Genomic DNA, 14,344 nt, shown 5'->3' with positions numbered 1-14,344 from the left:
AGTAAATAACTATATTCATATTTTCAAAAAATCATGAGAAGGTCATTCTGACTAAGGACTCGCCTCTGCAATAGGAGATCACAAGTTCAACATGATTGATTAGGAAGTACAAAGGAAACATCTGTTACTTTTCACATTCCCTACTTTTAATTCCAAAAGTTTTATAAACTTCAAGTACTTAAAAATATCAGTGTTTTCATAGTCTTATACTTTGATTTCAATAATAAATACACCCACATGCAATGGCATATAAAGATATTTCCAATACAGTGTTAAAGGTGGGTAGGTGGGGGAACAGTGTTCATATAGCATTTATTTAGAATAAACCAATTTTTGAACATATGAATCCATATTTGCATGTCTATATCCAGGCACATTTTTATTCTTCACTCATTCTTATTTAATCAATCCTCTATTGTTGGGTAATTAGGATATTTCTAATGTTTCATTGGTATCATTATTAGAAAAAAAAATACTCTGCATCGAATATCCTAGTACAGTCTCTCTGTGTACTTGTCTAATTATTTTGTCAGGATAACCAGACCCATATGTCCACTTCGTGCAGCTATTTGCTGTGAACTCCCTCTCTGCCTCCAGAAACAGGCTTTTCTCCTGGGAGTAGTGGCTGCCACATTAACTGGTGATTGGAGTAATATAAGTTCATGTGACATGATTAACAAAGCATGCCAAAGGTCATCTGTATCTTATTTATCAATGAATTTTCTGACACCCCTGAGAGACACTTAGCTTTTCAAAAAACCCATTCCTGAGCTGAATTCCTGTACTCAGAAACATCAAATGCCAAATATTCTCCTGCAGACACGGTCACATCTGATACACGAGACCATTGGTAGAAGGCCTTGTCAACTGAGTTCTGTAGGATTAAGTTAAATTATTAAAAAAAAAAAAAAAAGCCTTTGATAGAGCAAAGACAGAACTGGCTCTTGCAACCAGGGACTTCAATGTGATCTCATTGCCCTAGGATGGGACTCATGTTTTAAAATAAACTTACAAAACTTTTTGAATTGAGGAACCTGAAAAACTGTGAGCTCTTTGTTCATTTGCTTGCTGGTCATAAGGAATTTGTGGTCTCACAGAGAGCTCCTTAGGCCCCTTGGCAAGCTGATCCTGACCAGAACTCTCATGTTGCAATGAGTACAGACTCATGCATGCTGACTGCAAACATTCCTTGCTAGTCTACCGTACCCAGGGCCATGTTATTTGCAGATGGTAAAGCTGTGCCATAAAGCATGAGTAGAAGTTACCAGGCAGGGAGGAGGCAGGAGGGCATCGCTGGCAGAGGGAGCCACACACAGAATGCAGCAGGGAGCCTACATGATGCTTTCTGCATTCCAGATAGTTGGTTTTGCTGGAGGTAGATTGCAAGCTGAGAAGTAACGGGAAATGAGCTGTATAGCAAGGGGCCTTTCAGCTCCGTGACACTGATCACACTACCTGCTCACGTGGTTTTTTGATGAGCACCAAGTGGGAACCTCGGTATGAATCCTTGTTCTCACTTATCAGAATCACGTTAGTGGCTTCCCATTACTCTTGGGGTAGACTAGATCCTTAATGCAGCATACAGGGCCCTGTACAATCTGTCTCCTGCCTCTTTAGTCTCATTCCTCACGAGTCCCACCTTTGTCCCTCCAACCCTGACCTCTACATTCCAGCCATATCGACTTTCCTTGAGGTTTTGGTAATGGGCTGCATTGCTGTCTTCCAACAGTGGGCCTTTATACTTTCTATGCACTCTTCATAGAGTCCTCCTTCCTTCCTAACATTCTGGCCTGTTATTTCCTTTTATCCCTCAGGTCTCAGCTAAATTATTTTTTATAAAAGAAATGCTTCCCTGAGTTCCCTGATTGGATCTAACCTCTCATTTATATGTTCTCATAGCACCATATATGTTTCTTTTACAGTACTGTAGGAAGAGTAATTATCTGGGATGTATTTGTATGGTTAGTTGATCCATGTTGGTTTCCTCCTAACAAGTAACATCATCATGTGTAAATCATTAAATCAGCCAGCATTAGCTAAGGTGCTCACATTTGCCCCACCCTCTTCGAAGCATTTTATTTGTATTAATTTACATAATTCCCAGAGCAGTACCCATTAAACAGATGGTAAAATTGAGTGAGAGAAAAGTTAAGTAACTCCCCAAATTTACACAGCTAATAGGTGAAGTTGGAATTTGAACCCAGGCAGAATGGATTCATTCTATTCACCACTGTTTCTGCTGACCAGTAAGTTCCAGCCCTAACACCTAGTAATTTCTTAATTAATATTTATTGAAAATACAAGTGGATAAGTAAATTAATTCATCTAAATGCCATACATGCCCGACTTTTAACTGGGGGCAATTGAGCAGGATACAAAAGAGTTTTGATAGACATTTTATTGGCAGGAATATATTCTGGAGATTTGGAAAAGAGGAGCCCTAATGCACTTTATGTGATTTGTGAGGAAAATCTTACAAGATGTTAAGCAAAGAGATTAGTTCTGTGGCTTATGTGTCCATCATTGTGACCTTTCCCAATATTGACTTTTGGGTTTGTTCAGTGTCTGTAATCCTATAGGCTGACATTTATAATCTTGAGTGATTACGTTGTATTTGCAAAGGGTTTGCTATAAAAGAAACATCTCTTAGAAACTTTGAAATACAGAGAGCAAGTCAATGGTAATATTATCCAGAGTTCTGACAATCTGTGGTTATCTTGCTTATCCAAAAGCAAAATAATTTCCTTTCTCACCTCTATAAGTACTTTCTCACCTCTGTAAGTACTTTACAGCTCTGTGCTTTCATGCACTGAGATTTTCCCATCCACTGGAGACCTCCAGATAAAAAGAGGCAGAACAATGACTGAAACTAGTTCTAGAACCTTAGACGTTGATTACTATCTGAAATCCATGGTCAGACCATGGAACTCCCTTGGTATTACCAGACTTTGATAAAGTAAATTCAGTCTCCTTGTGGACGTGTCTTCACACACTCTTTGATGACAGTTCCGCTGGAAACATCTGCCCACCTTGTAATTACTTCCGTGTAACTAATTGTCCACATTGGTTTCTCTATATTAGGTTTTTTTCCTTTATCAGTTGCAACCCACTGACTGAGCACGAACATGAGTCCCCCGAGATGACTGATGCTTCCCTTTTCCTAGATGGTCTTTCTGCCTTCTGAATTTGTCATAGGATAAAGAAGGGAACTTTGCAGGGGGAGCGTGATGATGATGTGGTCATGTGGGAAGGATGGTTTGTGACTCATGTTGTTGGGGTGGAGGGGGAGTAGGAAGTGAATTAAATATGTAGTACCATCAGTTTCCTTTTCCCACCATTGAAATTACTGAAGCGGGTGGTGACTTAGATACTTGATTTCCCTACTCTTAGATTTACTAGTAAAGAAGGATTATAGTATAAGGAGCAAGGCAGTGTCAGTCAGGGACAGTAATGCAGTGTATAGTTCGATGACTGCTTATATCACAACCAAGGTAGATTTACATTTAGCTGGCTTTTGTATTGGCTTGTGCTTAGTACTGTTTTATATTAACTATCACTAGAGGATGTTTAATACATAAGACCATGAAATTAGAGCTTATATATTTTGGTACCCATGCCAAAATTGAACATTCTACCTGATGGAGGAAGGGGAGATTGTGACTCTAGGGATGAGTTTCAGGCATTTGGGGCCATATCCACAAATGAATCGAACCCAGGATGGATTCAGTCATAATTACTGCAGTCATCCGATTTCAAGTTAGGGCAGTAGGTTGTGTATTTGGGGGTGATTCTTAATGCCAGATAAGAATTGGATTATTCATAAGGGAAGTTGTTTAATGTAAAATGGGTAAGACCAATTCAAAATTCTTCCCAGAAAATAAGATTATGTTACTGAACCAAAATTGGGTCCCCTTTCCCACAGCACAGCAAAGTCAGTTTTACTAACACCAGGTTGTGGTAAAGGAAAGTACAGCATTTATTGCATGGTGTCAAGCAAGGATCAAGGACAGCTCATGCTCGAAAGATTAGAACTCCTTGGTGGCTTTCAGGGAAGAGTTTTTAAAGGTGACATTTGGGATAAAAGTGGCAGGGGACATGACTTTCTTCTCATTGGCTGCTGATGAGGTAACAGAGTGGTGTTTGGGGATTCTTAAGCATCAACCTTCTGATTCCAACTAATCTGGGGTCCAGTGCTAGAGCTGAACATGTGGTCACCATCGTCCACCTGGGTAGGGGTCTTAGTTCCTGTAGAACAACTCAAAGGACATGCATCGTATGGTTGTATATGTCCCTCAAGAAGGAACTAAGACTGCTTTATCACAGGACTTGCTTCTCAACTGCTTTCCTTTGTTTCCACATCCCCTCACTTCCCTAATTAGTAACTGCTAGCGTCTGCTCTTTGGAGTTCAGGGAAGGCCTCGGAGACCAAAGCATTCTTCTATAAACAAGAAACTGGGGACATGGAGGGCCTTTTGTATCCAGGAGTGCCCTGCAGGGTCCTGCTCTGTCTCAGTTCCCCTTCTGTTGTTGTTCAATAGCTCAGTTGTGTCCTACTCTTGGCAATCCCATGGACAGCAGCATGCCAGGCTTCCCTGTCCTTCACCATTTCCCAGAGCTTGCTCAAATTCATGTCCTTTGAGTCAGTGATGCCATCCAACCACCTCATCCTCTGTCATCCCCTTTCTGTTGGTACTTCTCAATTCTGAGGAGAACAGAGATGGAACAAGAAAGAGAAGACATTTCTGGAAAGAGAGGTGAATCATAAACTTGGCAGGGAAACTCAATTTTAGAGGAACTCAATTTTGGTTGTTATGGATGCATCAAAAAGGGGAAACAAGTACCTAGACTGCAGGTCAGAGTTCAAACTGAGTTAATCCAGAAGCAGAATCTGGTAGGAATTAAATGAGTAGGCCAAGTTCACATGTCAGCTGGACTGCAGAGTTTGAGTTTCAGATGTCCGCTCGATCACTCCAAGTTGGAATAAGGGAGAAGATGGGATAGGAGGGTATAAATGAAGGGACAGTAGACACCAATAGACCATGCAGACATTCTAGCTAACTCTGTAAAGAGTAAGAGCCTCAGTAAGAAAGGCTATGCTGGGAGGTTCTGTCTGGCTCTAGGCACATTGATTCAGCATATAAGGTAACCACACATTAGATTATTTCCAAATTTTAATTACTGGTCAGTAGAGAGCAAACAATATATTCCCATCATGTGCTTTAGACCTAGTTGTACAAAGTCAACATTGTACAGCCCCAGGGCTAGTCCAGAGTGTCCCACCCAAAGCAGGCACTTTGTAAATGGTTAAGGAATAAATGTGAGTGGATGAATAAATAACCAAAGTTTTGGAGGTGGATTGGGTGGGACTGTGGCAGATAAGGACTGACATCATCCTTCAAGGACCAGCTCAAAATGCCACATTTTTGCTACAGCTTTCACATTAATTATCCCTCTCCTCTGTTTCTATGGTGATTTATTTATTCTGCTTTAATGGCATTTGTGAGTCATATTGTAATTATATTTCATGAATCCCTCTCCCTCCTTGACTATGACATCCTTGACCGAAGGGATTTTTAGTTTGTATTTATTTACACTGCCACACATAGAATCTAGCACAGACTAGGCACTCAGTAAACATTTATCAAACTGAGTCTAAAGTTTCTAATATACCAGTGTGGTTTGTGAGCCATGCTTTATTGATTTAATAAGATCACAGAGCTTTGTGATTATGTCACAGTCACACTGAAAAATCAGGGCAGTAACCTCTCCAATATCAGGATATTTTTTCCCTCCTTCCTTCATGATTATCTCTTCCTTTGCCTCCTGGAAACTATTTATTGGAGGAGGTTGTTAATGTGTGATCTTTTAGATTTCCCAGAGTTTGAAAACAATTATGATAGTAGAGCTGATAGGCAATTACATTTTTGTTCTCTTGCCCTCCAGTTCCTTCTCTCTGTCTTCCCTCCCCATCCTTTCACCCTTGAGATTATTCTTGGGGGAAGGCAGTGGAGCCACAGGACAAGTGAGTAATTTTGGAGGAGTGGCATATGGGCTTTTATAGCACAGACTATCATAAATAGCATGCTGTCTTCTCTAGTCCCTCATCTTGGTCAAACTTTGTTAGCCTCCTGTGAAATCTAACGGATGAAAGAGAAAGACCATTTTGTCCCCTTCCTGGAAGTTTGAAATAGAAAATGTACATGCACCTCGAGACCGTTCCTACACCTGACTAGGAACTGAGTTGTCTTTATCTGTGGATCCAGAGTGTCTTTTAAAAGAGATTTTTGGGATTTCCCTGGTGGTCCAGTGGTTAAGAATTCACCTTCCAATTCAGGGGGTGAGGGTTTGATCCCTGGTCCTAGAGTTAAGATCCCATATGCCTTGTGGCCAAAAACTAAAATATAAAACAAAAGCAATAGTGTAACAAATTCAATAAAGACTTTAAAAATGACCCATATCAAAAAAAAAAAAAATCTTCAAAAATAAAAAAGATATCCTTCAAATCCCTCAAAAATATACAAGCAGCTTATGCAGCTCAATTCCAGAAAAATAAACGACCCAATCAGAAAATGGGCCAAAGAACTAAATAGACATTTCTGCAAAGAAGACATACAGATGGCTAACAAACACATGAAAAGATGCTCAACATCACTCATTATCAGAGAAATGCAAATCAGAACCACAATGAGGTACCATTTCACACCAGTCAGAATGGCTGCGATCCAAAAGTCTACAAGCAGTAAATGCTAGAGAGGGTGTGGACAAAAGGGAACCCTCTTACACTGTTGGTGGCAATGCAAACTAGTACAGCCACTATGGAGAAGAGTGTGGAGATTCCTTAAGAAATTGCAAATAGAACTGCCTTATGACCCAGCAATCCCACTGCTGGGCATACACACCGAGGAAACCAGAATTGAAAGAGACACGTGTACCCCAATGTTCATTGCAGCACTGTTTATAATAGCCAGGACATGGAAACAACCTAGATGTCCATCAGCAGATGAATGGATAAGAAAGCTGTGGTACATATACACAATGGCGTATTACTCAGCCATTAAAAAGAATACATTTGGGAGTCACTGCTAAGGCAGCCGCGGGCCTGGGTCGTGTCAGTCCAGCTCCTCGGGGCCAGGCCGGGCTGGCAGCAGCTGGCGCCTGGCGGTGAGGGCGGGCTCCCGGGGTGGGCGGAATGGCCCCCACCTAGGGCCGTGGCAGTAGCAGCTGAGCCCAGGATGCTGAGGAGGCGGCGCGGTGGCTCCTCACTCATTCCAGGTTTCTCAGGAGGCAGATGTTGGTCATCTTTCTGAAGTACACTGTCAATGGCCTGAATGTTTTCTGAAAATCATTTGGAGCAAAATATCTGTTTAATAGCAAGATAATCACATCAAGATGGTTGGAAAACTGAAGCAGAACTTACTATTGGTATGTCTGGTGATTAGTTCTGTGACTGTATTTTACTTGGGCCAACACACCATGGAATGCCATCACCGAATAGAAGAACGTAGCCAGCCCCTCAAACTGGAGAACATAAAGACCACTGTGTGAACTGCCCTGGACATCAAAGCCAATAAAACCTTTGCCTATCACAAAGATATGCCTTTAATATTTACTGGAGATGTGCCACGGAGTGGAACCACGCTCATGAGGACCATGCTAGATGCACACCCTGATATTCGCTGTGGAGAGGAAACCAGGGTCATTCCTCGAATCCTGGCTCTGAAGCAGATAAGGTCGTGGTCGAGTAAGGAGAAAATACGCTTGGATGAGGCTGGGGTCACCGATGAAGTGCTGGATTCTGCCATGCAGGCCTTCTTACTAGAAATCATTGTGAAGCATGGGGAGCCAGCCCCTTATTTATGTAATAAAGATCCTTTTACCCTGAAATCCTTAACTTACCTTGCTATGTTATTCCCCAATGCCAAATTTCTCCTGATGGTCCGAGATGGCCGGGCATCAGTGCATTCAATGATTTCTCGAAAAGTTACTATAGCTGGATTTGACCTGAACAGCTATAGGGACTGTTTGACCAAGTGGAATCGTGCCATTGAGACCATGTATAACCAGTGTATGGAGGTTGGCTATAAAAAATGCATGTTAGTTCACTATGAGCAACTTGTCTTAAATCCAGAATGGTGGATGAGAACAGTCTTAAAGTTCCTCCAAATTCCTTGGAACCACTCAGTATTACACCATGAAGAGATGATTGGAAAAGCTGGGGGAGTATCTCTGTCAAAAGTGGAGAGATCTGCAGACCAAGTCATCAAGCCAGCCAGTGTGGGCGCTCTATCAAAATGGGTTGGGAAGATACCTCCGGATGTTTTACAAGACATGGCAGTGATTGCACCCATGCTTGCCAAACTTGGATATGACCCGTATGCCAATCCACCTAACTATGGAAAACCTGATCCCCAAATCCTTGAAAACACCAGAAGGGTCTATAAAGGAGAATTTCAGCTACCTGAATTTCTTAAAGAAAAACCTCAGTAGGAGCAAGTGGAGTAGCAGAGCCAGGCACCTCTTACATACATGAGGGAAGACTGCTGCCTTTTTGGCCACAGAGAAATTTCTAGGACTGGCTGTCCCCTGCTGAGATCAGTGGAGTGTATGTACCATGCCTACATCTCCTGCTTATTTGCCAGTCTCCTTCCCCCGAGAGAGTGGGATGTCAGCACACGTTGGGACCCTCCTGAGTGACCTGCTTCCCGTGTACAGTGCTCTCGATCCTAATTACATGCACAGCCCTGCGGAGAAGGAACCCAGCGGGGATGTGTGCTTTCTGTTAAAACTGCTCTGGCCTTCATCTTTTCTTACCAGATTCCAAACTTTGTTTTCAAGGGGAGGATTTAAAAATGGGATCCTGTAAGCAAAATTGGGCAGTTTCATCTTGGACTAGGTTGTCTGTACATGTTCTAATGTTTTGTAGAACACTTGTGCCTGTTGAAATGTTTGATGTGGATAATGTTAAATATCTTAATTGTTTAAATAACTCATTGTATTGTTTCTGAGAAGTTGAGGAATTACCACGTACATTTACAACTTGATGACTTTTGTATTTTATTTTTCAAAATAAAAGCTTTAAATGTGAAAAAAAAAAAAGAATACATTTGAATCAGTTCTAATGAGGTGGATGAAACTGGAGCCTATTATACAGAGTGAAGTAAGCCAGAAAGAAAAACACCAATATAGTATACTAACACATATATATGGAATTTAGAAAGATGGTAATGATAACCCTGTATGCGAGACAGCAAAAGAGACACAGATGTATAGAACGGACTTTTGGACTCTGTGGGAGAGGGAGAGGGTAGGATGATTTGGGAGAATGGCATTGAAACATGTATACTATCATGTAAGAAACGAATCACCAGTCTATGTTCGATACAGGATACAGGATGCTTGGGGCTTGTGCAGGGGGAAGATCCAGAGAGATGATATGGGGTGGGAGGTGGGAGCGGGGTTCAGGATTGGGAACTTATGTACACCCGTGGCAGATTCATGTCAATGTATGGCAAAACCAATACAGTATTGTAAAGCAAAATAAAGTAAAAAATAAAAAATAAAAAAAATTAAGAGGATTAGACTTATAAAAGATTTAAAAAAAATAAAGTAGAACATTGTAAGGTGAAAAAAAAAAGATATTCTTCAAATGATAATACATACAGAACCCTGGGGTAAGGAGAGACAATATTGAGAAACAGATTTCAAGGAAGATTGAAAATAACCCTTGAAATAGTGGTACAGGAAACAGAACAAAGTATTAGAATGAAGAAAGAATTTTTTTTTTTTTTTTTTTTTGCTGGAAGCAACACCTGATGTGTAAACCTAAAATAAAATATCAACAGAAGATAGAGTTTAAGAGTACATCACAAGGCAAAAATTACTTCTTAGACAGATGAAGAGATTGATAGATGACTGTGGATTTCTTCATCTATTTCTATCTTTTTCCATTTCTATTTTAAAGGGTATTTATTTATTTGTAAACATTAGGAAATGCAATGCTTTTGACCCAGCAGACTGGCTTTTCTGGTCCAAAGATAGTGAAATCAAAAGTGGAAGATGGGGAGTCTACTCAGTTCAGGAAATACTGGTCTATCTAGAGTATTTGAAAATGGCTTTTTTTTTTCCTTTTAACTTTGTATTTTGTATTGGAATATAGCCAATTAACAATGTTGTGATAGTTTCGGGTGGACAGTGAAGGAGCTCAGCCATACGTACACGTATCCCTTCTTCCTCAAAGGCCCCTCCATCCAGGGTGCCACATAACACTGAGCAGAGCTCTGTGTGCTGTTTTCTTGACAATATAGGAAAAACTTTCAAGATTCAACCAAAGTTGAATGTATTCAGAATCACGCCTCTCTGCTCGGGGAACTTGTTGCTTGACAATTCACTATGACTACTTCAAAGTTTAAAACAAACTAGAACTTCCCTAGAAAACTTTCTCTCAAAGATCCAGGCTTCTCTATAAACTCTCTGAAAAAGTAGAAGTGTTTGTCACTCTGCTGCTGCTGCTAAGTCACTTTAGTTGTGTCCGACTCTGTGTGACCCCATAGACGGCAGCCCATCAGGCTCCTGCGTCCCTGGGATTCTCCAGGCAAGAACACTGGCGTGGGTTGCCATTTCCTTCTCCAATGCATGAAAGTGAAAAGTGGAAGTGAAGTCGCTCAGTCGTGTCCAACCCTCAGCGACCCCATGGACTGCAGCCCACCAGGCTCCTCCATCCATGGAATTTTCCAGGCAAGAGTACTGGAGTGGACTGCCATTGCCTTCTCCGGTTAGTCACTCAGTCATTTCCAACTCTTTGTGACCCCATGGACTGTAGCCCACAGGCTCCCCTATCCATGGAATTCTCCAGGCAAGGATACTGGAGTGGGTAGCCATTCCCTTCTCCAGGGGATCTTCCTAACTGGGATGGAACCCAGTTCTCCTGTGTTGCAGGCACTTTCTCTGTAAACCTCCTTTCTGCTGCCTGGCCCATTACAATTTGGCACATACACCACTTTAATGAGTGTCCTGTGCATTGTAAACGTGTCAGATAAGGTTGACGGCATTGACGCAGGAGTGGTGGTGTGGAACATGCATTTGGCTTGAGACTCTGCTGTGCAGCAGGGAAATGTTAGGGAATAACCTAGACAAACCTGAAAAAAGATATTTCAACTGCAGTCTATAATATCACATTAAATAATGGACAAGCATTTTGCTTTGTTTTTTGTAGACTGTGTATAAAGGCCTTTCCAAGGGTGTGGGGGGGGGAGATGTATAGACTCTTGAGTCTTTACACAGTCTGCATGTATCCCCAGGTCAGTTCAGCTCAGTTCATTTGCCCAGTCATGTCTGACTCTTTGCAACCTCATGGACTGCAGCACGACAGGCCTCCCTTTCCATCACCAACTCCCGGAGCTTGCTCAAACTCATGTCCATCGAGTCAGTGATGCCATCCAACCATCTCATCCTCTGTCGTCCCCTTCTCCTCCAGGTCATTTTAGTTCAAAATGCAAATAGGATTATTTGGACTTTTTTGTTTAGCGGTGTTAACTTTGTATCTGAGCTTCCTTAGGCCCATGTCACTGTCTTAGATTTGCTCAGAGTTTAAAAGGCCATTTTACTCACTCACTGACCTTTTCCCCTTGTCTCTGTTTATGTATGGTTAAAAGAATGATGCTTTAGAATCAGAGAGACCTGGATCAGAATTATAGTTTTCCTACTTATTACTTGCATTCTTGAGCTCTCTGATCCTGAGTTCCCTCTTCTACAAAGTAGAAATGATGGTATTAACTTCACAAGGTGTTTGAAAGGATTAAATGGAATTTGCACAGTGCTTGGTACACAGTATGTGCTTAATAAATGCCGTACAGTTGTTACTCTGCTTGCTTTAAATAAATTCGCTCTGCGACGCTACTTCCTGAGTAGAGATTTTAGCTTGTCTCTGACTCTTTGGAACCATCGGGTTCCGTTCTGTTTGGACTTCTGCTTAAAAAGCACATCATCGCTGCCGCCATGTTCTCCACCATCACAGCAGATGACTCAAAAGCTTCTTCCTGTGGATTCAGAGTCTGTTTTTGGCCTCTGTCACCAGCTCTTAAGGCACTCTCTGCTGCTTATCCCCCTAACCCTCACTGTAAATTTTCAAGCAAGCTTCCCTGTTTCACTCACCCATCATTCCAGCAGCTCTTAGTCTCATCCTGAGATGCTGGTCTAGAGTAGACTGGAGTATCTCTTTCTGAACTCTTTTCTTAATCAGGCAACACCATGTGCAAGATAACTGGGCCTCCAAAGTTTCACTGTGATCTCTCTTTATAATATCTATGTAAGGGGCCCATAGTTCTCTACTCCTGCTTCCAAGAAATGTAAATTTTCCACATATATACTTCTGGCCTTCGGGAGAAAACCAAATAATTCACAAAACACGTTCCGAAGAGGTAATTTACTTCTTTGTTATTCTCTTGCTATGCATTTTGAGATAGCTACTTAACTTCTCTGCCTCTTAGTTTAGATACAAGTTTTAAATCTATAGGGAATTATTCTTTTGTAATTAAAAAACATTTACCATGTGTATTGAGCTGGCTCTAACACAGTCTCAACTTGGAATACTCCAGAGATGGAAAATTCCATGTTACAGACATCTTGATCAACAGAAAATCCTTTGTTAAAATGCTGCTGGTGCAAATATTTCTAGAGTATGCCTATCATCTTTTCTATCTTAGAAAACTACCTTTAGGGTTATATGACTTCATTTCAGGATCTATCATGCCTCAGGGTCATTTCAGTGCCCCAAAATATGGAAACGTAGTAAACTGACCTTCATCTGTATCATCTACTATCTCAAAAAAACCCCATAGAAAATATTTCTTCTAGAAAGCTCTGGCATTACCTTAATCTGTTGCAAGATATCTCTCACTCTTTAAATTCAAACACACTGAAACTTCTGGTTCAAAGGTAAATTTGTTTATTTGTTTTTAAATAACTGATGAAACCCTTTAAACTAAATAAAGCTTTGCTTCTGTTTGTATAAAATTAACTTCATTACTTAAGGGGTCCATATAGTTTTGTATGGTTATATGCTAAAGTTATTTCTCATGATTTTTGATATTCTGTTTTTCTACCTACCCGTTAATATTTTTAATTCCTGATCACTAGCCCAACTACCATAGATTGGCTGATCCAATTTAAATGAATAGCTGTAATTTAGGGGGGGAATGTCATTTTGTGAAAAATACGTATGAGATTGGGAAGTTAGTGGTGGTTTGATAAAGGAAAAAGGGCAGAATCAATAAACCCAGTAATGTACATGAGATGCTGAAGTAGGCAAGGAGCCAAGGAAGGCAGTGAGCTGGCATGTCACCACTCAGGGGCATCCGGTTTCAGCATTCACTCTTCATTCATGCTCCATGGAAGCAGGCAGGCAAGAAGAATTCATGTCATGCTCTCCATTCTGCTCTGAACCCCAGGGCTGCAGCTCTTTGATATGTTGTCTCACTGTGGGATTCTAAGGGTTCTAGAAAGAGTTACCTTTCGCTTGATCCAGTTCAGTTTCCAGTCTCAAGCTGGGAAAGTGAAATTCAGTCAGGGCTGCCACCCATTGGCAGTGTGCAGGAACCAACGCACTGCATCGCCTGCTACGGGAGCAGTTTTCCATACCAATCAGATTCCCCACTCCCCTACACCACCACCAGAAGCTAATGTTCAACTGCTTACATAGCCCATAAGAGCTCAAAAGCATTCTTGTGCTTTGCTGGGGCTCTTCATTAAAACGTATTCACTTCACTCGTCTGTGGACGGGAAGGTGGTGGAGAAAAGACTGCTTAAGTGTTCTGTGGAATTGTACTCTATGCTGCCTGACGTGGGTTGGAGTCGTGAGATTTGTATGTCACCTGCCTGGCTGAAGAGTCTTGCTGCACGTGTTCACTGCCTATGGATAAACCTGCCTCATTCATAACCACTGATCGCGGACAACCTTTGGACTCTTTCCACAGCTTGAAAACTCTTCTTTCCCTTGAAAACACCATGTCCTGTGTGACAGTATTTCGTGTTTTTATTTCCTAAAAGGAAACAAACAAACAACTTGTCCCTTAAAGAGAAAGTTCATGGAAGTTTTAATAAACAAGTTGATTAAAATTTAGAAGATTATTAAGTGCTCCTCTCTCTTCTCTGGAGTAGCTGTGAGCAGACTCCTGTTCATTAACCCCAAGTCTGTTATTTTTCCCTGCAGTGTCATGGAGCAGAAATAATAGACGGAAGCCAGGAGACCTGTATTTGGTCTCATCTGTATCCCAACTAAGACCAGGACTTCCGACTAGCTATTTCAGGGCTGTGCATCATATAGAAAGAGTATCCTGAGAATGAAATC

The 14,344-nt window shown here is 41.3% G+C and overlaps 1 protein-coding gene and 1 pseudogene across 3 annotated transcripts in view; both read left to right on the top strand.

Annotated features, from left to right (window-relative positions):
• NRXN3 (neurexin 3) overlaps positions 1-14,344 on the top strand; it is a 621,447-nt gene that overhangs the window by 519,998 nt on the left and 87,105 nt on the right. The gene's annotated exons all lie outside the window — the stretch shown is intronic.
• On the top strand, positions 7,140-9,093 carry LOC120852656 (annotated as a pseudogene).

This window comes from Oryx dammah, unplaced genomic scaffold, assembly GCF_014754425.2.
Source record: "Oryx dammah isolate SB20612 unplaced genomic scaffold, SCBI_Odam_1.1 HiC_scaffold_26, whole genome shotgun sequence".
Taxonomy (NCBI): domain Eukaryota; kingdom Metazoa; phylum Chordata; class Mammalia; order Artiodactyla; family Bovidae; genus Oryx; species Oryx dammah.
This window is presented reverse-complemented; position numbering and strand designations above follow the sequence as displayed.